Below are 21,618 nucleotides of genomic sequence, written 5' to 3' on the forward strand. Positions count from 1 at the left end.
TTCATTTTGGCCACACCGCCCAGCACTATAACTACAGTTTGATCACAGTTTGACCATGTATCTTAGTCTATGTGGCGACCTAATTATTAAAGTTTTTGCTCAATGATATATAGGGGTGATGGGAGAAGTACAGAAAAGATACTATGATATTATTAATTGATACTATTAATGAATAAAATTGGGTAATATTTCCTTCTGCTGACACACAGTGATGTGATCAAAGGGCATTCAAATGTGAGTAAAACTTATTTTACAATAAAAAAAAAAAAACTTTAGAATGATACAACACAATGGGCGTGGCCAAAAACATGACCTTTTGTCTGATTTCTGGTGTTGTACAGCAGGTGTTCCCAAAATTATGATGGCAGTGTTCAGACTTCTTAAATGGGGGTCTTACTGTGATGGGCAGTGCTGCACCGCGGGCTGCCAGCAGGGGGACTGGTAGAAATGGTAGAGTGGGATCCCAAATCTCCAACTCCCAGAATCCCCGGCGGTGATTAGTGTCAACCAGCTGCACATGTGCACTACCCTATTTAAACCTCAGTCTAACCAGACCTCACTGTTGCACCTTCACAGAGGGGTGACCGGTACTAGAGGGTATAAGAAAAGAAAAGAAAAGAGAATAAAATAAAAGGTGATCTCAAAAAAGGAAAGTGATCACAGCAAGCATCACAAAAAGAAAATAAAAGAAAAAAAAAAGGTGGTCTCAAAATAAGGAAAGAGATCTGAAAAGAAAGCCACACAGAAATAAAATAAAATAAAAGAAAAGAAAATATCTTGAAAGAGAGCATAAAGAGAGGACTGAGCGGTGCTCAGCCAGTTCTAAGTTTGGTTGTGTTTTAGTTTGGTTTATTTGAAGTTTAAAGCTGTCTTTTGTTGGTACAAGCCATTTTGTGGCATTTCCTTTGTTCTGTTTCCCGCCTTTTTTTCCACACCTCTTGTTGGGGATTTTTTCCCACTCATTCTCCAGTCTCCTTGGAGAAACATTCACCTAAGCACAACACATTTCAAATTATTATCCCAATCCATAACTAGAACTAAATAATACAAAATAGAACTATATCCTTATAAGTATATAAATATATATAAATATATATCCTTTTATATATTCATATCTGCTCTGCACTTGGATCCCACACCTACCCCAACCGTAACACTTACAAACAAGTTCACACAAAATGCGTATACACATTTACATAAAACCACTTCTCTCTCTCTCTCTCTACACACACACACACACACACACACACACACACACGCACATCCTATCCTTCCCCAACTACTCACTCTTTGTCTCATCACTTTCATCAGGCCCTTGCTCCATCTTACCTCAATCCTCTTGTTAGTCAGGTGGCATTGCACATGCCGAAACGCCCGACGCGCCCCCCGGCCTCTTTCCGCGGGGCATAAATTACGCCCCCCAAACGCCGGCTCGTCCCCCACTGCTTCCCCCAGTTATGGATTGCAGCGTTCTGGACTTGACAGGAACATAATTAGAACTCTTGATGAAATCTGCAAAATTATTCCTCGGTGGCTTCAGTGGTCCTGAAATGTATCCATATTTGTCAGCGGTGCGCTCGCAGGCCCTGTTGGCACACAGCAGTAATGGCTTTGTTCATTTATCCTGTAATCTGAGGGTGATGGAGGAATAGTTAGTCGAATAGATAGATGGAGACGGTGGGGGGGGGACGGGTACCTTCAGAGAATAAGAAAGCAGATGAAGGAAAACATGTCGGGACACTGACTCGCTCCGAGCCTGAGTGCCAGAGCAGCCAGGTGATGTCATCGGACTTATCTAATGAGGGCCCTAGTTAAAGGTCATGTGACTTTATTTTTGTCAACGTGAGTACATGTCATTGCTACGGTGCAAAAACCTTGTATCCCTTAAACAGCAACTTTTTTTAGGAGAAGAAAAAAGTGAAAGTAGTTCGATTTTATTCCAAGTCCTTTTGAAGCATTTCTATTGGTCTGTTCATCTTGATGTTCTAAATCACTATAAAGACCCTTAGACAGATTAACTTATGTCAATCAGCGAGTCAAAGGTCATGTGACATTTACGTATAGCACACATACCGCGCACATATCGTCATTGTGAAGCAAAAATTTTGTATTTTTAGTTAATAAATTATTTCTAAGCATTTCTATTGGTCCATCCATCAAGACATTCTGACATGTGTGACGAATCTCGTATTCTCACAGATTCAAGTACGTAAAATGCAAAAAAGGAGATGCAAGTTTTTTGTAAGCCTGCAAGCAGTAAAGCAACACATAAACAAACATTTTTAATATTTACATTATAAGTGCACACACTATATGGACAATCTTGTTGGGAAAACTATACATTCAAATCAAGAGTATTAAAAAGAGTTTATATTGCTTTTTTGAAGTAACTGTCTCTACTGACCAGGAAAGGCTTTCTACTGAATTTTGGGACACTGCTGTGAGGACTTGATTGCATTCAGTGATCACAGAACAAGACAGGCAAGAAGTAGAATGATAATTACCCCTCCTCATCTTTCCACAACTCAGTCCAAAAGTATGCTCAGAAGTGAGGTACTTTTACCCCTCTATAGCCCACATCTGGCATTAGGCATGGCGCCATCAGGTTCATGTTTTTTATATGCTCCAGTAGGTCCTAATGTATTGGCAGTCATTCTCTACAGAGACTAGACAGGCTGTGTGAGTGCATTTGCACATTGTGTGGTGTAGATTTAGTGTATTTTGTAGCACTTTCAATTCAAACACTACAACACTACAGCTTTATCACATCATTTATGCTTGAAAGACTTGAAATTTGAAGCTATACGATAGTTATGCTTGTTAATAAATGACAACCAAATTCTTCTAGACCAATCCTACAACAAGAAAAAACAACGACTCTGGCGGAAATCACACATTCCACATTCAATGCAGGAGACCATGCCCACATATCCCACAGGTCAGTGCAATATTCCATAGCTTTCAAGAGACATGCCAAAAGTCATTGGACACTGTATTTGTTGTGGAGTAGAGAAACACGACTACTGGCTGGATAGATAGTCACAGCATTATTCATAGCAGTGCATAATGTGGGGAAGAAGTATAATGTCTATATAAGACATACAGACATGTAGTATAAGACAGCATAGGTATGATGGTGCCCACCTCCCCACATAACAGCATGATGTTAGCCAGTGTGGGTGTCTATTAACTGACGCAACAGATTTGGCAGTTAGCGGTTCCCCCCGCTGAGAACCGGTTGGCTGACGTCAATCATAGTGGGTGGATTTTTCTTCTTTTCTAATTTAACCCCAACAGATCACATTGGTTTTAGCTTGTGCTCAGAGTCTACTGAATAAACTGTGCGGCATCTTTCACTGCCTTGTTGGAATATATATACAGGGTTTGGACAATGAAACTGAAACACCTGTCATTTTAGTGTGGCAGGTTTCATGGCTAAATTGGAGCAGCCTGGTGGCCAATCTTCATTAATTGCACATTGCACCAGTAGAAGCATAGTGTGAAGGTTCAATTAGCAGGGTAAGAGCACAGTTTTGCTCAAAATATTGTAATGCACACAACATTATGGGTGACATGCCAGAGTTCAAAAGAGGACAAATTGTTGATGCACGTCTTGCTGGTGCATCTGTGACCAAGACAGCAAGTCTTTGTGATGTATCATGAGCCACGGTATCCAGGGTAATGTCAGCATACCACCAAGAAGGACCAACCACATCCAACAGGATTAACTGTGGATGCAAGAGGAAGCTGTTTGGAAGGGATGTTCGGGTGCTAAGATATATTTCAAATTGCTGGTTCAGGTTAATTGAAATACTACAAGAAGTCTGATGAACTTGTGTGTAGGATGTCAATGTTGGTGTAAATCAGCCTGAAATCAGAAACTGCTCAGTGATTAAGTAAATCATGTGGTTTTGTAAATACAACCAATACAGAACTACAACCCCAATTCCAAGTATGTTGGCACAACAACCCGATAAGTCTTGTGAACCAGGCACTTGAAGTCTTAAAGCACTACATTGATTTTACCTCGTATTTGAGCACACGTTAATCTGGTTTACCTAGTGTTTACACTACAGTTGCGTTGCAGATTTTGACAGACAGATATCTCTCCATTCCCAGGCCCTTGTTAACCACATGACTGAGAACTCACTACGAGAGTGAATGGAGTTCTGATATCCTAATTTGTGTGATCTTGTCTGTCTGAACTGCCTGGTATTCAGCCTGACTTCTCTATCTCAGACAGGAGGTTGATAAGCGCTGTTCTGGCTGCTCCCCGCACATCTTCAGTCACTGCCTGATTCTCCCGCAACAGATTTGGACTTTCTACGCCCGGCTGTCTTCATCTCTCTCTTTTTTTTCTCTCTCTCTCACTCGTTTTCTCTCTCTAAGCACAGGTAGAAAACTCTCGTTCTGTCAAAGGCCATGAAGCGGGGTAGAAACCCAACATGTGTATTTAACACGGGCTGAAGGAGGGGGGAGATAGACAGAGCAACTCATTTGAATGAGAGATACATCCCCAGCTCATATGCATGACAGCGGAAAAGAGAGGGAGGCGAATCGGAGGAGTGGAAAGAGAGAAGATGCTGAAGAATTGAATATGGATTAGAGGGATGAATATTCTATTATTTCGGCCCATTCTGCTGATCTCCCCTTTGCCGCTCGGTGCTCCAGATGAAATATATTGATGTGGCGCAGAGCGGGCGGTTTCCGGAGCTAGCCGTGGAGTCGCGGGGAGACGTGCGCGGCTGTGCCACTTGAGCCGCGGATTACCCACCCCGCCGCGGCCATTCCCTCAGACCCGGAGCCAATTTGCAGCTGGTTTTTCCGCCTGCTTGCCTCTGTTTCAGAGTAATGAATGCCGATGAGCCAGCCGCGCCGTGGACGGCATTAGACGGCGTGGACCGGGCCCTAAATCCACATCGCCTAGAGGGAAAAAAAGGAGACGGGAGATCCTCTTCCCCCTTTGTCTGTGTTGGTAATCTCTGAGATGATTAGGAAAGTCTTTTAAAAACCCCTGGTTCCCCACCTTCCACATATAAAAAAGCCTACAAATAACCTGAAGCCTAGTTGTGTATGCATATACTGTGAATATATGCCACATACATGGATGGCCAGTGGCTTCTGGGGACTGGCGGGCACAGCGGGTTCAAATATGGGTCACTGGGTGGATGTGCAGCTTGAAATGGCTTTCGGCCATGTTTGTGCTAACGGTAATCTCCTTTAAAATTCAGGGTTCCTTCCTACAGCTTTTTGGAGTGTGTGTGGTGCTAGCTAGTGGTTAATTAGATAGTGAAGAAGATCAGTTGGTTGTGAACGGAGTGAATTTCCTGTAATTTGCTCTTGGTAGAAACCCATTCCTGATACACAGCCTCTATCAATATTCTGTCTATGAATCAGTGTATATAGTACTTGTTTTGCTTTTTACTGGTAAGAACTTTTGTAGAAGATCTTTTTATTACAAGACATTATGACATAGACATTTTGTTATATTATTTATTTGTTAAATTATTATTTTATTAGATAATGAGAGTAAGTTGGTATTTATTTTTTTATAAAATAGACAAAAGTTTACAAATTAAACAACGCCTGACGAATATGATTGAGTTTTTTTGTCAATGTACTTCATTAACAAAATAAATAGCAGACACAAACAGTTTTCAATAGCATATCAATATGCTACAAACATATATTCATATTAATTATTACAAGAGGCATCATACCTGAGGCTTTTTGGCCACAATGTGCAGAGGTATGTGTGGAGAAAAAGGTGTAGAATTTTCCTGAGACTAGTATATTACATAATATTTTTTTTATTAGATTTTCAGAATGACAGAAGAAAGCATTATTTTATAAAGGAAGTTTACAGAAGGGTGTAGAATTTAATGAAGAGAAGACCTCTCCAACTGTTAATCATGCTGTGGGCTTGTGTTGCAGCCAGTGGAACATTTCCCTTATCTTTGGGAGGGAAGATCTTACATCATTAAAGTAATTCCTGTCCCATGATTTGTGGCCTGTGCAATAAAAGATTTAGATCACTACACTGACCTGTGGGTTATGTGGGCAGGATCTCCTGCTTTGAATGTGGATATGATTTCTGCCAGAGTTGCTTGTGTGAATCAAGGAATGTTAAATGTCTGGTCAGTGTTTAGCCTCACTCACACGATATCACCTCACAACCTATCATACAGGTGTGGGCATTCCCAAGCCATCCCCTAAGGTAACACTTAATGATCGGGTGACTTACTGCTGTTTCATGGCTTTTTGCTTGCCAGTGTAATTTATTATGATTTTAATTCCAATAATGATATTTATAAAATTATTATTTAGTAATTATTTAGAAGCTGCTTCTGTTTAAGAAGGTTCATTGTGTGTTTTAGTTGGTAATTGCAGATCCACATGCCTCTATATGCGAGTGTAAATGAGATGAAATGGGATGCAAATGGTATGTGTGTGTGTGTGCGTGTGTGGATGTGTGTAGCAAAAGACTGATTTAGATCCTTTTTAAAGCCCCTGACTGGCAAGGGTACACCTGCTTAAGAACTCCATGTATTCTTCAAGGACAGTGTCTTCCTATGGAAGGTGAGCGAAACCGGAGCCTAATGGCTTTGAGAGAAAGAGTGAGTGAAGGGAAAGTAAGGTCAGAGTTGCAGTTCCTCAGTCTCCCTCAGAATATGCTTTGGTTCTGTAATTTGTAAAGTGACCTACACTTGGCTGAGAGAAATGATCAGAGGCCTTTCTGCTGGAGACTGTTTGATTGGGTACTTCTCTTGTTGTTCCACAGCCCGCGTCTGTACATTTACACTCTGTTCACACCTGGCCTCAACATGTGTCCTGGGTGATCTGATCACAAATGATTCCCAAAATACACACAGGCTGGAGGAGGACGAGTTATAGTAAGTCTTCTACAGTGAGCTGGAACACATTCTCAAAGATAAGCCCAGCTACAGACACTGAAACTCCTTGATAGCTGGAGATGATTGAGAAGATGAAACTGAAACTTCACGTGAAGCTCCGCTCTTTAGAGACCAATGTCAGAAATTAAAAAGACTAAGTTAAAAAGATAGCCTTAGTTTTGGTTAATGGTTTGGTAAGAGCATTTCTTTAGTCTGGGCCACTTTTATCTTTTGCATGAAGAGTAATGGAAAATTAGTAGGTAGATCATATTTTTCACACTATAAGGTGCACTTAGAAAATACTTTAATTTTACCATATATCATCAGTGTGCCTTATAACCTGGTGTGCCTTATGTATGAATTTTACCAGTCAGGTAATAAGGAGCAGTAAAGCCACTCTGCTGATGTACAGCGCTATGCAGGAGTTTCAGTTTAGTTCTCCAGCAGTCGCCAACCGCACTAAGCACTAGCTCTTTTGCCATTTAGAAGTGAGTATTATCGGCCTGTAGCCTGCTGCTAATCCCGGCTAGCACTGCTGGAGCAGTATTAGCATTAGGCTACCTGCTAACCGCAAGTTCTTTTGCTGTGCAAAGATAAGAATACTTGGACTGTAGTCTGTGTGTTTACCGTGATAAAACAAGCTACATGGAAAGAACCCCTAGCAAATATAACCCAGGTTTACCGAAACACTCAGGGTTCCTCATTGTAGTGCTGTTGGGCAGCATTAGCCGCTAAGGTTACTGTAAATAAATGGAAGCGCTTTACAAGAGGAAAATTAGAAGGAAAACCCCTGTTCCTTACTAGTGTCACATAATATGCCTTTTGTGTATGAAAATGGACCAGAAAATAAACGTTTATTAATAGTGCGCCTTATAATTCGGTTCACCTTATAGTATAAAAAATACAATAATATGAGGAGACAGATTTTCTGCAGTACACGTAAACACATGCTAACACATCCTACACCTTCATCTCTTCATCCACATCTCTTCTAAAGTTGTACAAACATTCAGCCAATCCCCTTTCTTCCTTTTTCCTTTTTCCTCTTCTTTCTTCTGGTTACTCGCTCTCTTTCATCTCGGCTCCTTTCTCTTCTCCGCCCTCCTCCCCGTACATTAATTCTCTGTTGACTTTTCCGCAGCCAGAGGGGGATCTGAGGCCTGGCCAATTTGTTCTGACATAAAGAGATGTTTAGATGTAAGGGATGTGGTGGCGGGAGAGAGAGTGAGGGAGACAGGCGGAGGAGCAGGACTGACATGACGCCTGACGTGTTTTGGGGACCTCCCTCTCCCTGCTGTCCTGCTTGAGTGGCGGCATCTAATCTGGAGGGTTCGGAGAGCGGAGGCTCCCCTGGGCTTCCGGTAACGGGCGCCTCGTTACTCGGCCCTGCCGAGCGCACCGCTCTCCTGCCTCTCCTGTCACCCCGCATCTCTCCACCACTCCATCCCCAACCCCGCTACACACCCGGACCACGACACAACACAAGATATGTCAGATTGTGGCGCTGTACTGTAAGACAAAACTCCATCAATACACTGTATTTTAACTTTTAACCATAATAATCATAATAAAGTAAAATACATGAGCACCTTTTAACCCTGAACATACACCCACACGTCTGTGCAGTGAGTCTCTGAATTACCAGATAGAACCCTGTGGGACTATAAAAATACCCTAATACTAAATAATTGTAATAGTTTCAGAATTATAATTAAAAATAAAAATAAAACTAGGGTTCACAAGGTAAAACGCTAGGTTTATTACTTTATCAGTTACAATCAATCTTTATTGTGAGTTGGGGTACAGAGGAACATTGAGGTTGACCCTCATTTTCAGTGCAGCTGAATATTTACAATAAACACAGATTGAAAGGATAAAACTGAAAATAAGTATTTAATCATCTTAGGTTAAAGAAAAAACAGTGAAAAATAGGCAGCTAATAAACATTACAAATAAAGTAAGTAAGCTAAACAGAGAGACTAAGAAAATCCTTTATTCCGAGAGCCATCAGACTCTTTAACTCCTTCCATCGGGGACGGGATGCTGCTGCTGACTGAGTTTAATCCAGTCACATTACATCTATCTATCTAAATATAAATAATATAAAACACTGAGATTGTATTAATAAGATAAGATAAGATATTAAAATAAAATAAAAAACTAAATGTTTGCTAAACCGGCTGTGAACTGTGTGGTAAGTATTTGGTTTAGTGTATTTTGTAGCATCTCACAGGATTTTATTGTAGGGTCTATAGAATTGATTGGATTTATGGGAGAACTGCTTTTGCGAGCTGTGAAGAACTGAAATGTGGGCTTTAAAGAGTTAATTTTTTGTAAATTACATGTTTAGGGAATCTGGATGCATATTGCAGCTTTCTATGATCTCAGCATCACAAATGTTGTATGTTGTTGTGCAGCATTTCACTGTATGATACTGTACTTTGCTCTAATTTTGCCTTTAAAAAATTTTTGTAAATAATGCCTTATTTGCCGCTTACTTTTCATTTTGCCGTGTTCAGTAGTGTCTGCGCCTCCAGCTATGATAAAATATTAATTTAAAATATTCTAGTAACAGCTACTACAGCGTGGAGTTCAGACAGATGCGTAAAAGCCAGTCTAGCAGGCTTGATGTTTAGTGTGAAATCACTGTTAGCACTTGTTTAGCTGATGATGTTAAATTAGCGGAGGTGCTATGTCAAATCATGAAACAGACTCAAACATGTGCCTCTCCTCTCTCCTCTCTCTCTCTGACACTGCTGTGCGTGTTGCTAAAGATATGATAATGAGGTCAGAACGTCGTTTAGGCTGTGTTAATTGGAATAGTAATTAGTTTAACTGAATAATTGCCTTCATTTACAATACGGCGGAAACAAGTTCAGCTGCAAGACAGAGATTTCCTGCCGGGCTTTCCCCCGCTTATATTCATGAGGCTGAAGCCTGCATATCAAACCTGCAATAAAAACAGCTGGAAGGACGAGTAACTTGTGGTTTAGAGGTTAATGTGGGGATAGATCTCCTTTTGCAGCTTTGTTATCCGCCTGATTTAACTACGCCCACTTTAAGGAGTGTTTTTTAAGGAGTTTTTTTTTTCTAAATGGTTTGTGCCGTTGTATCATATTCATAAACCAACAATCCAACAGCCTATTTAACCTTATTTAGAACTACAGTACTTACAAAATAGCTAACTTGCGTAGCCTGGGAGGGGCCAGGCATAAAAAAAATCACTAAATTGATAAAGCAGTCCGTGCTCACCTTTTCTGGTGAATTTTTTTTAATTCGATCTCACTATTTCCTTAATTCGAGCTCGGAGGAAAAGGAGCATTTTCTGCTCTTGATCTCTTACAGGGCTGCATGATTATCATCAGTTTATCATTATCATTTGATTATCATCAGTATTTATAGCATGTTGCTTATTAATGCTCTAATGTTACAGTTAGATAATACAGTGTTCAGATTTTGCCGTAGTAGTGGCATTGCTACTGGAGCTTATTGTGACCAAAGTAACACAAATACAGTCAATTCCAGTCATGAATAAAGGCAACAAACATTTTACTGATGCAGGATGACTGAATGTGTGCATTAATAAGCAGCAGGTTATAAATGTAGATAACTGATGATAATCACGCAGCCCTGTAACAGATCAAGAGTGAAAAAATGCTCCTTTCTTGTCGTAGTGTGCATAAAATCGTTTGCGCGAATGAAAGAAATCGTGAGCACAAATTGCTATATAATTCGCTCTATACTAACATGCTTTACAACACAACAATAAATGATGGTACTGCTGTAGAGACTCAACATAGTCAGCTAGCTAACTTACTGTATATCCACTGCCTTCCACAGAAGAGGAGCTGCATCTGTGGTTAAGAGAGCTAAAATGAACACATCCACCCATACGTCCATACGTCTTCGCTTTCCATTCAGTGGAGGATACTCAGTTAAGGTTCCAGTGAAACAGACAAGTCACATGCTGTGAGGCTATCAGAGAGGAGGCTAGCTTTATAGTTAATCTGTGAGCGTGGAGTATGAGTGTGTATTGAGTAAACCTTACAAACATGCCTCATACATCCACTTTACCAGATCTTTGGGTTGGATTTTTTTTTCTACATAGTAAATAAATACTGAAGTCACACAGACTATGAAGGGACACATAAGGAATCATGTACAAAACTAAAAAAGAAGTGTTAAACAAACCAAAGTTAAGTGTGCTCTTAACTGGGGCGCTGTTTACTTGCTGTTTAGGGGGAAGTTAACTGAGGCTCAACAGAGGTAACTCTTGTCCTGATGAGAGCCAGTTTCATCATAAAGTTTTTCATGGTCTTTGCGACTGCACTTGAGGATATTTTTAAAGTATTTTTGGGTTTATGGATTAAAACATTATTCAAATGTTATTCACTGTATACCTGTAACTTTACCTCTTCACAACTTTACAACTGATGCTCTTAAACACATTAAGAGACAAGAAATTCAAGTAATTAACTCTTGATGTTTTCAGCAGAGCTGTCAAGATGTGCAAAGCTGTCATCTAAGCAAGAGGTGCTACTTTGAAGAATATAAAATATAAAACATATATTTTTTAACACTTTTTGTTTACTACATAATTCCATATTTTTCTCTTTATAGTTTGGATGACTTTAGTCAGTTCTAAAACAAAGTACACAAACATATGGATATGAGTTTATCAGTTTGACAGACAGAACACCGGCTATCTCTGGGGACCTACAGTCATTCGAGTGTAAGAGGTAGACCAGTCAATGCTAACAGAGATGAGAGATAGCATGTGTCTGTGGCCTCATTTGTCTTTGCATTGAGCCTCAAACAAAAGAGTTGGGCTACATTTACACAGCATAAAAAAGTGTTCCAAATCTGATCTTTTTATCATGTGTGACACTTATATTTCATTTGTGTAACAATGTGAGCATTAAATATATGGTATTGAAATCCAGTACTTACGGGTTTTAGGGCAATACAACTCAAATACAACAGACACCTCAGAATTCATGCTTATACATCAAAGTAAGTTTGTCACCATAATTACCTTATTGACATATTGTACAGTATAGGAACATATTATATTTAAATTAAGATTTTACACAGTAAAAAATGGGGAGTTTGTGCTTTTAATTTGCTTAAGTTTTGTTCATGTATTTATGCATAAATATGTTTAAACCGTTTACATTTCAATAGAAAAAAGAAAAGTCTGAATAATAAAATGAATTTAAATCACAATAATGTTATTACAAAATTACAATATATGTCCAATAAAAACGGTTATAGTGACAGACCTATGTCAAAGAGAAGGAAAGAAAGGGCGTGAGGAGAAGGGAAGTGGTCAGATAGTGAGGTAACAGAGCTCATAAATATTTGTAGAAAATTTAGTGAGAGAATCCAACTCTGACTGAACCGTGTTTTTTGTAGGGTGGTTCAGACGAGTGTGAACTGAGCAGAAATACATTAGTACACACTCTGCCCCCCCAAGCCCTTTCCAGCTGCAATTACCACGTATGAAAATTCTCAACGGTGTCAAATGGAATTAATTAAAAATGTAAAACGGTCATTAAGAGAATGTCGCGGATGTAGACCCAGCGGAGAATCCTCTTTTCAGGTTCAGTAACCTGAACTATACACAGAAATGCCACAGCTCTGGCCTGCTTCCCTTCACTTTTATTTATTTCTTTATTTTTTTTTTGGGGGGGGGGGTACAGAGGGGGTCCTGATCGAAGCAGGAGGGTACGTCCCCTCGCTCTGCAGAAGCTGCAGTCTCTAATTTCAGCGGCGGTGCAGCAACAATGTGCTATATTAAATCACGGGGGCTAAACCTTGGGAGAAGCCCGCTAGAATAAATTAATTGAAAGGATTAATGATGGATTTGCGGCAGCTACAGAAGAGAGGGAGACAGTTTATAGGACTCTGAGAAAAGTGGCTCCCTTAAGCTGCTGGAGATGAGCTTAGGGGACTCAACAAGAGCGTCTCTTTTTTTCTCAGTTGAGAAAAACGATGGGTAAAAAAGTCTTCGTCATTATGTGGTGTGGTTGGTGGGCGGGGGGTGGGAGGTGTAGTCAGTACTGCAGGGTTTAGGCTGCATGGACGTATGTGTGGTCACCTGCTCTCGCCAAACCATGCAGAGTTCCTCCACTGTGTGAACCCTCTCCACCCCGCCTGGTTGTATTATGATGCGGCACAGCTAATTAGAATACGGCTAGCACGCGGCCCTCTTAAACGCATGCTAATTATCTCTTCCACCGCCCATGACCGGAGTCAGGAGGTAATTGGCCCACCGCAACGTGACAACTCCAATCATCTCCCGAAATTGGTCGCCCTTTACAAGGCCAAGCCTGCCGCACTCCCCCCTTCTGTAGGGAGAACAATCAATTTGATAAGTGGCCGTGTGCTCCATTGTTTCACATTAATTAGACTAATTGCGGCGGGTTGGTCTTTGCTGTTGCTTTGGAGGAGGGTGGCCCATTAAAACATTTTTTCGAGTGTCGTTTTTTTTTTTTTTTCACTCTTCGTTTATTCTTACCGCGCGTCAGAGCAGTAGTGTATCACAACAACGGTAAAGTCTGCACCGGCTGGGGGCTCTCGCATGAAGTCAAGGCACTGTGACTGTCCTAATGATTGAATTTCACAATGTGGGCTACGTCCCATAAACCCTGTCTATGCATAAGGACGGAAATATAGGGCATGTCTTATTCAGGTAGCAGTGGCCCGGAGGCATCTTTGCATTGCTTCATATTCATTCCTCCATCTGGACCTCAGCTGATGACGTAATTCAGGGTGGTATATGGAGGTCTGTGTACGCTACAGTGTGTAAGCTTAACTCAGGACCGACACTGTGAGACTGGATCTGGATCTGGTAACTGGTTGATAATTATAGAGGTAAATGAGCTGCTTATCTAAACTGTTGACGGCAACATTCAAACATACTTGTAGTACGTTGTACATTCACAGTGCATGATGTGTGCCAAGTGGACATAGAGTATTACCTCAGGGCATGGCTCGGAAATGACAACTTGTTAGGTGTTATCTTGTGAGGGAGGTTGCACACAGGCCAGAGTGCTCATAGCAACGTGAAGTGAATTATGGGATATTTCATTTTTGAAGATGTTTAAAAATACAGTGGATTTAACCTGAAACGAGGTGTATTTTACTTTTAGTTAATAAAAGCCCGCATTTGCAGAATGTTCACTGTTCTACAGGTAGGTAGTTGTTTTTCTGGTGTATAATTGTTAAGTAGACTTGGTTTAGGTAAGACATATATTTAGACAACTTTCACATGTTATTTTTTTTAAATAACTATTTTACCTTTGTATTATTTATATCTATTAAAATGCTACTTTTATATTAAGTATGTCATTATTTTGAGTACCATTATTATAAAGATTTTTTACAGTACATTTATTGGTGCCCTCCAGACACTTAGTGTGTGATCTATGCAGGTGGAGCACTGGAACTGTGCATTGCTATTCTATATATATATATATATATATATATATATATATATATATATATATATATATATATATATATATATATATATATAATATATATATTGTTTGAGGTATGGATTCTTATCTGTATTTTATGTTTCACCGTTCTCAGTTTTATAGGATCTCAGTAGGTTAAGCAGCATCATTTTTCGCCCCTCATTTTCTGTGGAGGATCAGGTCATTAAAAGGCTCTGTAATCCAGCAAACGGTGAAGGGTTTTTTTTTTTTGCTGCGTTGGAGGTTCCTTCGGAAGCATATTGCTACTGAGGCAGTTTGGGAGTAGCAATTATAGTTTTGGACACGTCATTGATTTTCCCTCAAGATTACATATTGTGTCAGAGGGCTTACTGATTGCGACTGTTCTGAATATGTGAGCTGACTTTGTGCACTGTTTGGCCTGCATAATGATTTTATTCCTTGCGCTGTTTTATTCCCTCTCATTTGCTTTCTTCTTTTCATGTTATTAACAGAGGTTTTTGAACGAGCAGCTTATGGAAATGTGCTTTTATTGATATAGACATGACATACAGATTATATGCTAAACAAAATCAGTGAAAGGGTGACGGGTCAGACATAAATCATTTTTTCTATATCATTATATTTTGAGATAATGTTCATCTGGTTTTGTATTGTTTTCAGTCCCACACACACACACACACACACACACATGTACACACACTCTGTAACACGCACATTATGATTCTCCCCTGTGCTCTTAAGCGCCGCTCCTAGCAGAACAAATCTTTACTCACTTAAAAGAGTGTCAGTCAGAGACAGAGGTGGCTCAAGGAAGCAAGTCTTGTTAGTCTTGTTCTATTCCCCCCTTCTCCCTCCTTCTTTCCCTCCCTCCTTTTTTCTATTCTTTAATTTTCTCGCTTCTCCTCAAGCCACTACACCTGAGTGAGGTATTGATGGAGCGTAAGGTAAGAAAAAAGCAGCGTTAGTTTGACACTAACTCGATTGCCACTGTCTCTGTCATGCTGTGGCTTAATTGTGCTTCTGGCATAACAGTTTAATTCAATTTTCACTTTCTTTTTGTCCTTTTTTTATATAAATAACCACCTATCTGACACTTGCGTTCGGTGCGTTTATTAATAAAGCCATACTACTTCTTCACTACTTTCATTTGTCAGTTTAAATGCTTTATGAAGACTTTATAATGCATCGTGGCAGATGCTGCAGCGTGCGGCGGTTTCGCTATTTTTAGGAAGCGTTCCCCGCAGAGTTTCATATTTGTGATTCCTATGCTATGTATTTATCTTTCCTTAAGAGAAAGAGAGGGAGAGAGCACGGGTGCATTTAGTTGGAACCAGCGTGCTATCGCATGAGATGTGAAGATTGCAGGCACGTTTGTAGTAGTGGTGAAGACAGCGGGCCCAGGTACCTGCCGGCTCCTCAGAGACACCGGGGTCCCCAGAGAGCTACTTAAGGAGAAGAACGACACCGTGCTTCATCTTTCCTCAGGCTCTCGCACTTAACGCAGCATCTTCGCAGCGCAGGCAGGAGAAAAAGCCCCCTCTCCCAATGCCGGGGCGCAATTTGATTCCCACTGTTGTAATGGCAATTTCGCTGGCCTACATCGAACCATGACTGCATGGGCTCCCGGTTTCACATGGCAGCGCGGGAGCGAAGCTGAGGGCCGGACGCTGAGGGCCCAGGGATGTCTGTTGAGCTAATACTAATATCACTTTCAAGTGGTCTTGTCTTTATTGGAAAAAATGAGCGCCACACCGGGAGGCACCACATGAACAGCCTTTGAAGTCGAGTAATGAAGTCGAGGGCATTGAAATTTTCCTGCCTTCAATGCCAATTCCATCGTAACAAAGCTTTTCAATTCTTAAACAATTAACAGTTGTTGACACAACATTTCTGAAGGTTCTGAATTTCTGAACAGATTTTTTTCAAATATACCCAAATCCAAAATATAAAGTTGCTAGCAAATAGCTAGGCTAATAAACTTTCACAAACCATTATATAAAATTCATATTACATATTGGCTTACACTTATACTTATAATTACTGCACATTTTCTAATCCTCCCAAATTTCTAATAAAAATATTTTACCACTACATCAATTAGCCTAGATTTGGTTTTGTAACCGATTAAGAAACATTCTACAGCAAAACTGATCTGTTTTGGGTTATTTGAAGCATAGATAAAGCAGTTATAAAGCAGGATAAAGCAGGAATAAGAGCTCTTATTCTAAAACCATAAACTAACAAGCTTGTTGCTTTGCAACTGGGCAAAATAATATGCTGTATCATTACGTCCCTAACTAGCAGTTTCTTATTATTTGTTAGACAACAACTGGATAGATGTCCATTATTTACAAAGGTTTGCTGCTAAAAGTTTTCTGTGCTTGATAAAAAAAGATGAATCCAATTTATATGCTTTACACCTAACCCACCTTTGTTTTTATTAATACGTTTCCATAAATAAGTTAGAATTTTTTGACAGATGGTTTCTATTTATTAAAAGTTGCATTCTATAAACAATATTTCCCCCAAAAATCTCAAATTGATTAATTAAGCTAGTCGACCAACTTAGCTCATGACCACTATAGGGGGTATATCTTACATTTGATGGTTTAGCTGGTCTAAAAGAATTTTCACCCTAGCTAAACATCTAGCATGACCATAAAGATCAACCACCCAGAGCAACCAGCATGTATTAATGTTTCTCTTAAAACTATTCTGATCTGATCCTAGTATGTTAATAATCTGACTATTTAACTGTTTCAGCATGACACAACACCTGTCCCCGATATAGCTTACCATCTTTTCACTTTTGGACATGACAATGCTGTCATATTTACTTGTTTTCCTCATCTCACACCTTCACTTCCAGCTCCAGTTACAAAGACAGTGGATTTTTCCAATAGGGAGCAAGTCATGACGTACACATGTGTATAATTTTTTTTTTTGTGTCATATCTGTATCTGCTTATTGTTGGCCAGTCCTTCGCTCCTCAGAAGGCAAGGTTGCGGCTCTGGATGTGCTATCTCGGAGGGCAAATCTCACCAAGTGGCTTTATCTGAAATGGAGAGAAGGCGGAAGGCACGGGGTACGCTAAAGTGGACCAAATATTGCTCCTGGCAACAGCAAATAGGCCCAACTCAAGTCATGTGTCTGGAGATGAAAAGCGTCAGTAAGACCCCGTGTCTGTTTCTGGTTCTGAGTTTAGCAATGCACCTTAGCCTACACCGACTGCTTAGACAGACAGGAGGCCTATTAGCAGACCTCTAAATTGTCTATAAAGAAAAGACTCACTGACAAAAATATTATAACGCGCAGAGGAGGTTTCGTTGTAATGGAATGAATCTTATTCGGTGTAAATAAAAAGGATATTTTTTACATTTATTGGGGAAAACTGTACAAAGGCTCCTAGCACCCTGTTGGAGCCTCTAGCCTGGATACAAGCTGGCCCTGTAGATCCTGCTCTACACTCGTAGGTTGCTGAAAATGCCGTCCCATCTGCACCTATAAATTCTGATAAATTGGTGATAAATCTGGCAATCAAGTTTGGAAGCTCTGCCATCAGAAACAAACACACCACACCTATGTGTGTTGTAAGGTGTTACCTTTTGAGTGAGGTTAAATCACTGGCCAGCATGCTTATGGTAGTTGGAGACAGGACTGATAATGGGTTCCATCTAGACAACATTCTTCAAACCACAGAGGCAAATTTGTACTGGAAATCCATCATAGAAGGCATTACCACCCTTGGTGGTCAATACAGTGGGTGGTAATGATGGTGAGCATCAGACAAGCCACTCTGGCTTAAATCACATCCAGGATTTGCTAAAGCCTGTCATCATCATCTACATGGGCTGTGTCTTCTTATACTTCAGTCTGTAGAAAGCTGTCAGTCTGGCAAGTTGACTTTAGGTGTTGTGCCAGAATACAACTTTCATCAAGTGCATGTGTGTCCGGCAGCAGAATGAGTGTAACAGATTACTAATTTTGTGTACTTGTTTTTAAATAAGGGTAAATCTACAGTAGATACAGGAATCACCAGTAAAATCTATTTTAACCATGCCGCTGTGTGACGTACCTGCGCGCCAAAGGGAATCAGACTTTAGGCACAACACCACTTCTTTTTCTTCTTCTATTGTTTAATAATTGATGATAGCCTGTCCAACTGTATGTTATTGTTCTGAAAGTCCAAAACATCTAGAAAAGTGTTTTCACCCTTAGGTTATTAAAACATTATTTCCTATTTGTACTGAAGCCATAATAGATTTAGCAGCATAAGTGACTTTCTTCGTGTTCTCTTTCTTGCAGTAAATGTACGATCATTTAGATGTAGAGCTTGATTTGTGAAAGTAGTTCATGTTTATTTTGTGATGCGGCTTTAACCGAGCTTCAAAGTGACGGAGAGAAGCTCCCCCTCCTCTCTAATTTAAAAGAGCTGAGAACGGCAGCAGTGGTAACTGGATCCATGCTGGACATTAGTTAACAAGGTCAGAACTCAGCACTCTCTCCCTCTTTCTCTCGTTCGCCCGTTCTGTATGTGCTCTTTAGGTCTACTCAACACCAGTAGGCAGCATGTGAAAGCCCACGCTGATGGCCCTCCCGCCGAGGTCCGCACGGTCTAATCCACTAGCATAATCCATCACTTTTTTATTATTATTTCGAGTCATAAATCCATGTATTGTGCGCAAACAGATGAGAAGCAGACAAAAACGAAAGCCAATCACTGGAGCCGTTTCAGTCGTTCATTTATCAGTTCACCTCTCTGGCCTGCCGTTCTCAGCTATAGAGTGCTGTGATTTCCCCGGCTGCTTTGCATATCCCATTAATATTTTATTGCAATCATTCACATCTGTGTAGCACCATTTGACCCAAGTATGTACATATCTGCCCTCACGTTACTTGTAGTACAAAATGCAGTTTGCATTTAATAATTAAAACCCAACCCCAAAGGCCTTCTGCAGAAAGAGACAGACTTTACCAATGCAATTTACAGCGATAACGCTTACGCAACATGTACAGGCATGATAGGATAAGTCAGACTGGAGAAAACATCAAAGCAGGCTTGCCAAGTCTAGAAATAATCTCCAGACCAGTTTCCAACATAACTGGTAGAAGAAACTGAGCATTTCAACCTACACAATCTGTGTAAAATAAGATCTCTATTTGTAATATTACTAACTGCAGCCTAATGCACGCGTCCCATGACTTTTGCCATGTCCTGTAATAGCTGAAGAACACTTAACTGACCTGTGTGGTATGTGTGGGAAGTCTCCTGCGTTGAATATGGATGTCATTTCTGACAGAGTTGCTTATTTGTATGCATGGACGGTTCTAGCCAGATGCTGCCGGTTATGATCATTATCACCCACGGCAAACTCTGTCCACACAGTGGGTGTGGTCTAAAATAAGGTTCAGACTAAATCCACACAGATAATTCTGTCTTTTTTACCAAACCACCAAGTACTGGTATCCATTACATGTAAATTCATGCACAAAGAGATAGAAAATATGAGTATGATACTTTATTTATACAGCTAATACCTTTAAATGTTGAAGAAAAAATATATTCAGCTCATTTTCTTTAAAGGAAACATATTATAGCTCTTTTTTACAAAGGTTACAGTAGGTCTATGGGCTATACAAAACATGTTTATAAAGCTAGTTGCATAAAATCTCCGACATCTTTTACAAAGAATATTATTAATTATATTAAATTAACAACTCTCCTTCAGAGAAAGTGCACATAAAGAACATTTTCAATGGCAAGAAGGTCAACAGCTAGTGAATTACAGGCAGAAAGATCAAGTTTTCTTATAATAGTGACTATGTATATTTTAATTCATAATGTGGGATAATATTATTGCTTAGCATAATTTGTTGAACTGTATTATTATTTTGAATAAAAACATTGTACTCAATCTGGGATAGCAGCAGCATACGTATATTATTTCTATTAAATATGTATTTGATTAGTACAGCAGTTAGGAGCCCCCCCCCCCCCCCCCCCAAGAACCACACTGTTAAGAAGAGGAATAAAATGAATATAGGAACTAAATGTTTAGAGAGCAGAATCTTAACTGCGTCATAATTTAGCTGCATAAAGTTAATAAACTCTCAATTTTTAATTTGTCACTAAAACATGCCTACCGACATATTAGTGGATCACAGTTGTAAGGCTGCAAACCGTTGTTCGCCACTTTTCAGCTGCTTTCAGTCCATAAGAGTGGACGCACCTCTGCAGCATCATCTACAGACTGTTACCCGTTTCAGAGATTCATCATTTAGGTCTCTATACTCTTTAGTAATGGCTAGTTCATCCTAAACTGACAATAGAGGCACAAAACTCATACTTTTTTATAAGTTCTATATATTATCTCCCTTATCTGCTGATATGTCATGGACAGTAGGTACAGATTCCTCTCTCAGATGAAGTCTGCTGGCTAATCCTGCTGTGTACTGTCTGATGGCGTTTTCACACCAGCACTATTTGGTCTGGTTAAAACTGACTCGTTTGTACCCTTAGTGCGGTTCAATTGAGCAGGTGTGAAAACAGTAATCACACTCGGGTGCGAATCAAAACAACCGGACTGAGACCACCTTTACTGGCAGCTATCACAGGTTGGGCAATTAAACTAACTGGAGCGGTTTTGCTTGTGGTAAAAATGTGATCCGGTCTCGATCCAACCTAGCTATCAAACATACTCCTTTTATTTTAGCTCAACTGCTGATAAGACACATTTAAATCTGATATATTAGCCAGATAACACTAGTTACCACAGCTATGAACTAATGCTGTCTCTGTTACATGCTGTTTACATGCGTGGTCTGTGCAGCGTTCACTGCATGCAGCCGCATGACCCCATTGAAAACACTGTGTTTAGAATCACAGCTGCGAATGTTCAGCTTTCTGTGTTAAAGCAGCTTCACACTGCACAGATATACACACTGAAACACAGAATCTTCTCACTATATGTACTTTCTTGCTCATGTGCCAGAGACCTCTGGCCAATCAGAGGAGATAGCGTGATCGCGTGATTTATTGGTGCGCATTTTGGTGCATTTAGGTTTATGACTGTGTGAAACCAAACCAAACAGTGGGAGAAAACAGTTCAAGTAAACAAACTCATCAACTGATCTGGAACATAGAAACAAAGTACAGGTTTGAAAATGTTCTGAGTTTCTCAACCAGCAGACCGAAATGGTAATAAGCAGTGCAGTAAAGGACTGCAGTGTTTGCCATCACGAATGACCTGGTGATACAA

Source organism: Astyanax mexicanus, chromosome 14 (genome assembly GCF_023375975.1).
Source record: "Astyanax mexicanus isolate ESR-SI-001 chromosome 14, AstMex3_surface, whole genome shotgun sequence".
Taxonomy (NCBI): domain Eukaryota; kingdom Metazoa; phylum Chordata; class Actinopteri; order Characiformes; family Acestrorhamphidae; genus Astyanax; species Astyanax mexicanus.